This window comes from Anomalospiza imberbis, chromosome Z (assembly GCF_031753505.1).
Source record: "Anomalospiza imberbis isolate Cuckoo-Finch-1a 21T00152 chromosome Z, ASM3175350v1, whole genome shotgun sequence".
Classification (NCBI taxonomy): Eukaryota; Metazoa; Chordata; class Aves; order Passeriformes; family Viduidae; genus Anomalospiza; species Anomalospiza imberbis.
The window spans coordinates 61253001-61264300 of NC_089721.1; positions in this window are offsets into that span (position 1 = coordinate 61253001).

Consider the following 11300-nt stretch of genomic DNA (forward strand, 5'->3'; position numbering starts at 1 on the left):
ATATACTCTCCTGAAGAGAGGACACAGGGCGTGCACACCGTGTTATCCTCCACGGTTTCACCGGTCAGTGTACAAAAGCAGAAAATCTCAGTTCAGTGACTAATGAACTGACCAACAACCACAGCGGTAGAAGAGAGGGGGCCATTGCCTAAGGTGAGTGTCATGAGCCTGCAGGTTCAGCACAGCCTTGCTTCCCTGGGCTGGACAGGGCTAGGGTAAAGCCACAGTAAGAATGTGGCCTTAAAACTATGTAGGCTTTGTGGATTTGCCCCTTGGTTCTAAGGAGTTCTTGGATCTCCCTTCTTTTTGGGTTCTGTGTTTAGCAGGCTTAAATAGGGAAGAAAATGAAGGAAAATCTCAGACAGAAAATTACACAAAATTGAGACTAATGTAAATACTTTGGGGAAAAACACCAGCATGGGGAGACTTGTTGCTATTCTCCAAAACATGCTTTAGAAAATCCAAAACTTGAAGGTAATTAAGAAAGCACAACAGAGATGCCAGATTGCCTTTGCTGTTTTGCCATAGGTCAAGGCTCTCCAGCATTTGCAATCCAGATTAAGTAGGAGCTGACTGGGAAGGAATGTATTCCAATATCTTTCTCTTATCACTGTAACCTTTTGAGGAGCAATGGAGATTTAACTCCACGTACTGGCCAGCTTGGTGGATCTCAGGAAATTAACAACTCTCCCTTCTCGCCTATAATGTCTCTGTTACAATGCTGCTGTGGGTGTTGGACAAAGTGCTTCCTTAATGACTATTCTGAAGCCTGTTTCCAGGCCACCTGAGAGCACACACTGTGAGTAAAGACAAACCCAGCCAAAACCAGTTGTACAATTTACTGGACATCTCATTATGCTACTGAACATCTTGAACCCTCAATATCCCCCTTGGATCACCTCTTGCCTTTCTGAAGGTGCAGGAGTCTCACTGATTGCTGATTCTGGAGATTTTAAGGGACATTTTTGCCCATGGGCAGCAGTTTGGGAGCAGCCATGTGGGGTTTTCCTGTGCCTGTGCAGCTGTGGCTCTGACAGCATGACTCACAACAAGCTTTTCCCAGTGTCTTACCCGTTAATTCTTTCAGTTTCTTTAAATGAGACACGGGGCAAATGTGACTCATTGTCGTTTCTGGAAATGACAGACTTAAAAAGTGGGGCCCAGGGAGTGTCTGCCTTGTGCCATGCAGCTGGGATCAATGGGCAATTGCCTCCTGACCTCATTCCCTTTCCCTTCTACTTTCAAAATTAGCATTCCTACTTGAGTTTTGACAGCCAATACCAGGAAAGACTTTCTGTTTTTCTCTGTTGACTTTGTGTGAAGTGAATGTTCTTGGTAGAAAGAAAGACAAATGCTTGAACTGAAGAACTTGTCAAATTTTATGCTGGTGTTTCTTTATTAAAACCACATACTTTGATTCCTCTCTGCACCACACCAGCCTTGCAAGGAGCTCCAGGAAGGCAAATCCCTTCTTGGATAGATCCATGGCTGTTAGAGCTGGTCACTGTGGTGCTGGCAGCTGGGCTAATGCGTCATATGTACAATTTTGTACTGTTTCTGACTGCTCCATGCAAATGTAGCAGCATCTCCCTGGAGCAGGCATCCCACAGCAGAACGTGTCCATCTGGCTTGCAACTGGTGCAACAGCTGCAGCCTGACCTTTTGGTGTGTGGCTTTTCCCTGGTACCTCTCAAATTAAAACCATGTGGGCCTTCTACAAAGCTGCTGCTTCACCCTAACAGTGTTTATGATCTACATTAGCACTGGTGCTAGTCCTGCCTAAACTTCTCCAGATGCAGAACAGGACATCTTTGCTATCAGGACACACAGAGAGCACTTTAGGAGTCTTTGCCCCACTGCTGTGTAACACAAAGAGTTTGGCAGCACTTTTGAGCTTTTTGGGCTGTGAGCTTAGGAGGGGTGAACAAAAAAGTAAAGAGAACAGAACACAACAGGGAAAACTTCATTTTATTCTTGCTCCTTAAGGTCTAAGTCAGGGCTTGCCTGAGTATGTGGTACCCAGCCAAACTGGGCACACCACTGAGAGAATCACCAGAAGGATGAATCTGCATCTGCCTTAACTGGACAATTTTGCCCAGACAAGGAGACCTGGGTGGCTTTCCAGGCTGTTTCATGCACAGCACTCCCCACGGCCACAGCTGATAATTTTATGCGGCATGCTTGTTTTTACGGGAACACAACCTAATGGAAAAAGATTACACACATAATTAAATGTAGACCTCCTAAGTGACTGCTCTGCTTGCAAGGCACCTACAGGTGGGTGAAAAAAATGAAACTTCAAGCCTCCACACATCTGGGCTTGTAGCAGACTGTAGTCACTGCAAACTTAAGACACAGGAGCTTAGCATTTACAGAGGTTCACAAAAAGCAGGCGTGGAATCTGCCCCCTCTCTTCACCTCCTGGTGCTCACTGGTGGGCTGGGCATGGCTGGTACACCTGCCAGCAAGGATCAGCTTTGTAAAGACTGCAGGTGAGTTTGGCAGCCTGGACATCTCTGACCTGCATGTTTGCCAGCGCCGGGGAAGGAGTGCACAAAGGACAGCAGTGCACACAAAGCTTTGTCCTTGTGACTTGGTCATTCTAGGGTGGGTGGACCAAGCACAATGTTCAAGGCACTGAAGTGAGAAACACGGCAAACAGGAGTGAGGTAGTGTCTGAGACCACAGAGCAAATATTTGCCTGCAATGCACTAAGGCAGATAACTGAAAGGCAGCCAACAAAGGGTGGAGGAGTCTGGTGGAGACAAGGCCCTGCTTGTTTGCTCAGCAGTGCAAAGGACATAAATGCAAAATCAGGGCTATTTGGGCCTCTCAAGAAGCTGTAAAAGGTGAAAAACAAGAGGGGGCCTGTTACAGCCAGTCTGCATGTGCCTAAATGCCCTCTGAGCACTGGTAGCTCACCTGCCTCTCATCTGCTGGCTTGTACCTCTAAGAAGCAGCTTTCCAGGCAGGGACACGGAGATTAAAGGTTTTCCTGTGCTGTCTCTCTTGCTCCACACCTGCAGAATGAGCTGAACTTTGGCTGGGGAGATTGGGGTGAGGGGCGAACACAGCTGGCATCAGCTCCTGATCCCATCTTGAACTTCCAAACCTCACAGTTTGCATGGTCAAACAAACTGCATTTACCTCCTGCTGGATCTATGGCATTAGGTGTTTCATGATCCACTCAGTTGGGAACCCTTGTTACCTGATAAGGATGCAAGAGCAGATCATACCCTTTCCACCAAAGGCAGAATTAGAGCCCCTTATGTTCAAGGAATCAGATTTTAAAAGGCAGAAAATATTTTTTGTGATGCTTTATTCTGAGCAGTAGCAAAACTCAGGCTCTGTCTGGACCAGACAGATGTTTGGGTTGGTGCCAAGTTGGTGACATCATTTTTTTTGTACCTGGTTTTGCTGTTCACAAAAACCCATGAGTATCCTGCTTTCTCAGACAGATTTGGTAGCACAGGGAAGGCTTCATCCCAGTGGTGACAGCTGCCTTAGCCCCAGAAATGGGTGTTTTGATGAAACTGGGTCTTCCCCAGCATCACTGGAGCAAGAAGTTCTGGATCCTGGCAAGGCAGAGATCACAAGGGCACCCCCTTTCACACCACCGCCCTCTCCCAGAACACTTTGGATGGTTTCTCTTCAGGTTTCTTCTGCTTATCTTTTTGCTATGAAAATCCTTGTTGAGTCAGACATCACCTTCATGTTCTGAGGTGAAAAACTTGCTGATGTACTGCTCTACCCTTCAAGAGAAGCCCCCTGGCCTCTTTGGAAATGAAGAGGTGCTGGATAATACACTCCAACACCTGAAAAGAAAGAGGAATGATCATTTATGTCCCTGAGGAATGGTTCACCTTCCATCCCTGGACTGGATAACGTTTCCTTCCTTCAGTAACTGTTGTGGGCAGGGGGAGACCACAGGGTAGGTAGCCCTGGTGAAGGGGCCAGCCACCAGGACCTGCTCTCCTCTCTGTGTTGTTGCCTTTCTCCCCATCTCTGGGCTTCATATAGGGGCTGTGCCCCCAGGGGAAAAGCCTGCCCTTCAAAGGCATCTACCTCACACCGATCCAAGAGAAGCCTGAGAAAGATGGGCTGATGATACTGTGGGAATTAAGATTGTTTCCTCAGCAGATCAGTGCTTCCTACGGGGTTGTTTTGCACTCCCTTTTTGTCCAAAAACTGTTGCAAGCTGGAAACATGGTACCACTGCTTGTTCAAGGACAGTGAGACTGTAGAGCCATTTGACACAGATCCCTGGCTGACAGCAGTAGACACCTCAGAAAAGAGTATGGCACAATAAAAGATCTTCCTCCATCTACTGCTGACAAACATTTGGGAACTTTTGGAGGGAAAGGTTGTTCCAGGGCTTCCATGTTTACCAGTTCACATGGAACTAGTGCCACAGGTTTGTTTAGAAGGAACTTTGGGGAACTGTATAAACTCTTAACATAACCAGTTCTGTCAGCAGAGGGTAACTGTGCATCTTGTGGAGCAGCTCATCCTTTTGCTGAATTTAGAAACTGTTTTCTGCTAACTCCCTGTGGTGTCACCCACACCTGGTGGCATCAGAAGAGGTGAATAGTGGTTTTCCTGTTACATCTCCCATGAGAGTCCTGTTTTTTTAAGATCTCTGCTGTACCTTCTCTGTTTATCAGGTTAAGGATCCTAGTACCTTTGCTGTGTCCAGGCAGAGAACTACGCTCTACTTCCAGCTTCCCTGAGTCTGCCCTGTCCTGTCATTGCACCCATCTTGAGATGGGGAGATCAGAACTCAGTGGAGGACTCACAGTGAAGAAGAGTGAGAATTCTCTGGTCACATGCATCAGAGGATTAAATTACCTTTATTACCTCTCTCATAATTCTCAACCTTTTATTTCCTTTTCTAACCACTGCTGAGCACACCAAAACATTCATAGCAGCTCTTGGGTCTCTTCCTGAGTGGCAACAACTGACATGGAGTTCATCAGTCAGCACCCATGGAAAGGATTGCTTTTGCCCCATGCTCACTACTTCGTGTTCATCAGAGCTGCATTTTATCTTCTAATTTATTGCCCAATTATTGTGACATTGTGGGCACATTCTGATGTTGTTAAGTAGAGAGACACAGCTTGTTAAATTCCTGTCTGCCAGGCAAACCTTGGGAAAATGAGTAAGGAGAGCAGGATCCCTGAGCTTGCAAAGCATCAGAAATAAGAGCGTAAAGGTATAACTTACCCTGTCCTCAATGAAGCCACTATTGCTACTTGTCAGAAAAACAGAGAGCAAAGATTGATACACAGAGATCTACCAATCCACTCTTATTGGAGTTGTTTTTCTTTTGGGTCAGCCTTTGTATCTGGTTATGCCTTTGGAAAGCCTAAGGCTGCTCCAAATGCTGGATTGCACTTCAGCACCCGGTGTTGTTGCTGGGGAGCAGTGACTTTCCCCATAGCAGATGGAGCACTCATGTGACACTTCGTACACTATGTATCATCTATTTACATCTTTTTTTACATTAGCAACAGATGGCTTGGCATAATTATATTTTTTAAATTAGGCAGAATATGTATCTAAAGCCTCACACATTTTCTAGAGCCTATTTTACTATTCCTTTCTACTTTTGCAGCACCAGTGCTGAGGTCTTAAGTGGAAGGACCTCCTTTATCCCTCCATTGCCTTCTGTGAAGAGGTGTCACACTAAACATGCAGGTAGCAGTATAGATACATACATAAACATACAGTATAGCAATAAGCAAGCAGAAATTTCCCTGGTCATGCAAAGGGAGAGGAAAAGGCAGCTTGGAAGGAAGCAAGACAAAAGGGAGAAGAAACAGACTTATGGGCAGTAGTAGGACAGAGGAGGAAAAGATAAGCATGAGGGCTGACAAACTATACCTTCAAAAGCTAATTGAACTCAAGTCCTACAAAAGCATAACCTTGCTTCAGAAATATAAAACCTAGCAAAACATGAGTTCAGCAGTTGGTTTCTTCATGTCCCCATTTTTTTGGCATATAAGGCTGTAAGCATGGGGTCCCCGATTCTGAATTTTTCTCAGGAAAAATATGAGACTTGTTGTGAAGAAGGGTTAATATAAACCAGGACTTTTCCATGCTCACGTGACTCCCAAAGCTGGGGCTGTACGCAGGGTGCCAGGTTGGTTTGATTTAGCAGTGCTGATGCTGTTAGAAGAAAAGAAGACACACTTGTTAAGACTATGGGAAGAGATACAGGATAGACCACGGACAGGCAAGATACTGAAATCTGTTTATCAGACTACATTTGCCTGGAAAGAAAAAGGTCCTTAAACAACAAGGAACGAAATACATCCTCAAAATTGCCAAATGAATCATCATCCTTGTGCACAGTGTCAAACCTTGAACACTGGCAATGTCCAAACTGCTGCCTTTTGTTGGGAAGGGACTGGGGCTTAGTAGGAGTGGGCCTACAGAGAAGAGCAGGAGAATGCAATTGGGACACAGGGCATTTAATATGCATTCCTTACTGCAAAGGGCTGTATCAGAGGGAAGGGAGACATCCATGGGGGAGCACATCTGTCCACAACCTCATCATTGCCATTGTACTTTCCATAGGCAAGTACATGATCTTTCTGGTGCCAACAGGAAGAATTAGAGTACAGTTTTGGGTGGAAAATATTTTTGATTGCAACTGCCTCTGTGAAACATCTCTCACGAAATGGCCCTTGGGCAATACCAAGATCTGCAGACAGAGCTCTAGGCAAAGGCTGTGGTACCCCTTGGTGGCCACAGACCAGTGGGCTCTGTGATTGTAAGTAGGTCTTTTCCAGCTCAGGCATATAAACCTGCTGAGATGTCATTCTTTTGCTAGATTACTTTGACCCATGGACCTTCGCTGCAGTGTATCAGATGATGTGCCTACTGGTTCTTGCTTGGCGTTTCTCAGCAAGCAAACATAGTATGGTGGGTGGATGCAAAGCTAGTTTACATTTTTACACTACTTTCACTCCTCTGTAAATCCTACTCAGTAATGACTAATCTCCAAGCTGATTCCCCTTTCCCATTCGGATTATTTTATTTTCACTAAATTTTGGTACTTGATAAAATTTAACCCTTTAGAGTCTTGTTGTGATTTTTCACATGCTATATGGAGAAGCAACTCACTCTAAGGCAGTACCCCAATGGAGATTAAAGGACACATCCCTTCCAAGAAAGCATAAGTACTTAATGAAAATGTACAGAAAGTGCATATTGAAAAAGAAACTATGGCAGATACCTACAAGGAGTCAGGTGAGACATCTGGGTATAGGTGTACCATCCAGAGGAGCCCACCTGTCCTGCGTATGTTCCTGAATCTTCCCATGATGTCAGGGACAACCTGGGAGATGCAGTCTCTACTTACCTGCCATCGTCTTTATCAAGATCAACACTACCCAGGAGTCACTGGGTAGTGACTGGCTGAAGCAAACAAATCAGAACAACAGCAGTAAGCTCATATTAAGCTTCTCTGAAAAGGGTTGCGCAACCAATTCATTCCTGCTGGGCTCTGGACACTGTATCTGCAGCAGCTCAAAGAAGCAACAGACACCCTGAGAAGCCAGGTGGTCCTCAAAAAAGTTGGAAAGCCCTGCTGCAACATGAAGGAGCACAGTGTGAGGACAATGCCACCAACTCACAGGGGTGGAGGGCCAGCTGCCACCTTCAGCTCAGCCCTGTCCCCAGGGATTGTCTTTCCTCTCTAGTGTACAGCGAAGCTGCTCTGCAGTGCTTAGGGAACAGTGGGGCACACCTTGCTTTTCTGCAGCTCCCCTCCATTGGCTCACCAATGCTGACGGCCAATGCCTATCCTGCACTTCCTCCTGGCCTTGCTTTTTGTCTGCCTCACACTCCTCATGGGATCATCATGCACCTGTGCTAGGATCTGATCTCACCACCCCTTGTACCTTGCTGGAGGCTGTTGTTTAGGGATTTCCTGGCCAGCTAGTAGTCCCCTGACTCCCTCTCTCTTTCAAAGGGTAAAGATCTCCCTACTTCCTTCTTCCATTCCTGGCAATGAGACATCAGCAATCTGGGATTATGAGATGTTTCAACTATCTGCTACACCCCTTTGCCCCAGATCTACCACAGCAGCTGTAATGCCCCTGTGAGTCACTGAGGGCAGCAGCCCACAGTAGAACAGGAGGCAGGACAGAAGTTCTGCCAAGGCTGGGGCAGTGTGGCTAATTTTGCTGATGCTTTAACATCTGTAAAAAATTATTATCAATAGCCTGTTTCTTCCAAGGTGAATCAGAAGTGAAAATCTGAATCCAGGGAAGGGTTTGCCCAGCAGCTCAGAATGGGAAATTCATGGGATTTCCAGAGAATCGGCTTTGTTGGCACCACTTTGCCAGTCCTTGTGGTTTTAATCAAGTGTCTTACACAGTTGGTTTCTTTCCTAGGGTTCTTGCAGTTGCAATATGATTACTGAGTTTTCTCTTCTTCTTTTCATATTGAGGCAATCTTTACTTGTGGGAACCGTGAAAGAAATCATGAGAACAAGAACCCCAGGGGCTCAAAATACCTATATGTAAATAAAGGTTAACACCACATAGATTATTTTCAAAGCAATGCTTTGTTTTTCATCAAGAAAAGACTTGTACCTGACAACCTCAACGACAGAGAAAACCAGCCTCTCCAGATGTGACTGAAACTGAATGCAACAGCTCCTTAGGATGTGGGCTCTTCTCCAGCCTCCCAGGCGCGCACACAGCCTGCTTAAATAGGAGGTCTGTGTGACACCTTGCTTCTCCTGGTGCTTCAGTCTCCACTTGTAGCTACCAAACCAGGAGGAAATACTAAGAGAAGTTATACGTGTAAGGAAAAAAATCTGCGGGACTTCAGATCCTGCGCCCATTTTTTGGAAAAGGTGCCAGACACAGGATGCCTAGCTGTTTGGGTGCACAGGAGGCAGAACCACAGAGCCGTACTAAACTGTCTTCTTCCGGTTGCTGCATGAGGAGTTTTCTGCAGTTGTGATTAGCCCTTTAATGACAGACACATCTAGCTTCCTCCCTGATGCATGGCCTGTGAGATGCAAAAGCATTAAGGCGTTGGCTGGAAGGGATACTCAGCGGTAAGGTGCGAACTGTTGTGTTGCAGTATATAAGCAAGTGATTCATTAGAATTTGTTTTGTGATGTTCATTTTGGTCCTTACAGAGAACAGTAAGAAAGTAGAAGGGGAATGAATAAAGCAGCCAAATCCTGCAAGGAAAAGAGAAATGAAACTAGAGCAGCTTCAGGTCAGGTTGGTCGGATGCTGAAGACCATAGATGGTGTGAAAACATAAACCGTCACAAGCTAGCAAACTGATAAGGCATACATTGGGTCAATCTGCATTAAACTGATTACCATGACCCTCCTTAGAGCCCACACATAATAGCAACCACATCTGACAGCACCAAGTCCTGGCAACTAGCTGGTGAAGAAGGAAGGAAAAAAAGTGACCTTCTGCTCTGGAGAGTAAGGACAAATCCCATGGAATGATGGGAAGCCTACCCCTGAAAAAGGTGGTTTACTAAGTAGTACTTGACTGCCCTGTATAAAGTGTGGATTATTTTCAGGTTTTGCTTTATCCCTATCTTGGTAAAAGAAGAAATTAGTTTCCAGAATGTAGGCAAAAGAGGAAAGGGGTAGAAAACAATTCTTGACTGCGAAGCACAGCATATGCTAATGTGAAGCTGAACAGCTTTCCATGAAACATACTCTAGCCAAGCTATTACTAACACCTGATACACCCATGGTCCCCCATTAGTTGCCTGCCAGCAGTGAGCAATGGACTCAATATTATCAATTATGTTCCTTTCCCCTCTCCTTCTCTCCCACCAATTAATCATCTGTTAATCATGAGAAACAGTCCTTTACTCGGAAAATATTGGACAAACAAGGAATTTTGCTGATAAAATGAAATATTATAGTAAATAATCTTTAAGGTGTCCTGAAATAAGATGTAGCCATATTGCTATGCCACAGATTTTAAACACTGCTTATTAGCAAAATTCCTGGGGAAAGGTAAGCCGGTCAGGTCTGCCAGCTGATGCATACAGGTAATGTGTGTCAGAAACACCATGAGCAATACAGACTTGGTCAGATCAAGCTTCTTTGGTCTCACATCTATTAAGGCGCAGATGAGCTGCCTTGAAAGCAGCCACCTTTTCATTGTCCTGATCTTTCTCCAGGCAGGACTAGCTGTGCAAAAAACAGTCCCTACAGGTGTCAGCCTGCCTTCACAGGCCTCCCAGGAGAGGTTCCACAACACAAAATCTCCTCCCCATTCACTATGGCAAATTTGTTCTAGTCAAAGTCTCATTTGCTATCACTCAAACTCCAGCCATATGCATTTCTCCAGTCCTACCTAATACAGAAAATACAATCCTGTTTTAACATAAAGGCTCATATCTTCCTCAGTCTATCAGTAGTCAAAATACCAGTTTCTTCAGACATTATTTCTGGATTTATTTTATATAGTCTTGTCATAATTCTTGTGCCTTCCATCTAGCATTAGCATAAACAAAGAGAGACAAGATATTCAGATGTCTTCATATGAGGACATACAGTACCAATGAGAGTATATTACACAGTTAGAAATTTACTTTACAAGGACCCTTTACTTTAGGAGGACCCCCCAACCTGCCACACCCTTTGATTTCACCTGTTCAATACAGCAGCCCTAACATTTGACATGAAGGTTGCGATAGAAATCCCCATGGCAAGATCTGAGATTATTTATATCAAACAAAATGTACCTAGGACAGACTTTTATGTCGACGCCGAGGTGACGATCAGATAAGGCAGCATGGTACAGAGCAGGGCATACAAGGAGGCTGAATCCAAGCTGTAGAATATGAAATGCAAGTCTAAACTCCTCTTTTCCTGTGGATTTGCAGTATTAATTATTTATTATTTGGATAGGCTTCTCAAGCCCTGAATGAAAAAAAATTCTCAACTTACAGAAAGCACCTGTACTTACCACAGTGTCTAATGATGTGCTGTCCATATGGTAGCAGGACCTCAAGACCTATGGCTGCTCTAATCTTCTATAGGTGACTAAGTTGAGTAAATCATAGACTGAAATTCAGCAGCTTCTTCCCCAATTTAAAAATATAGTACACACAACAAGAAAGAAGGCAACCTACTAGGACACACCATCTCAAAGCAATAGGGATAGCAAGACTTACTGCTCTGTCTCCATGGAACAAATGCCCATGTAGCTTTCAGTATGGGTGACTAACAGGCAGTCTTGTTTGGCTGACAGCTAGAAGTAGAAAATCTACCCAAAACTGCAACAGTACAACAGACC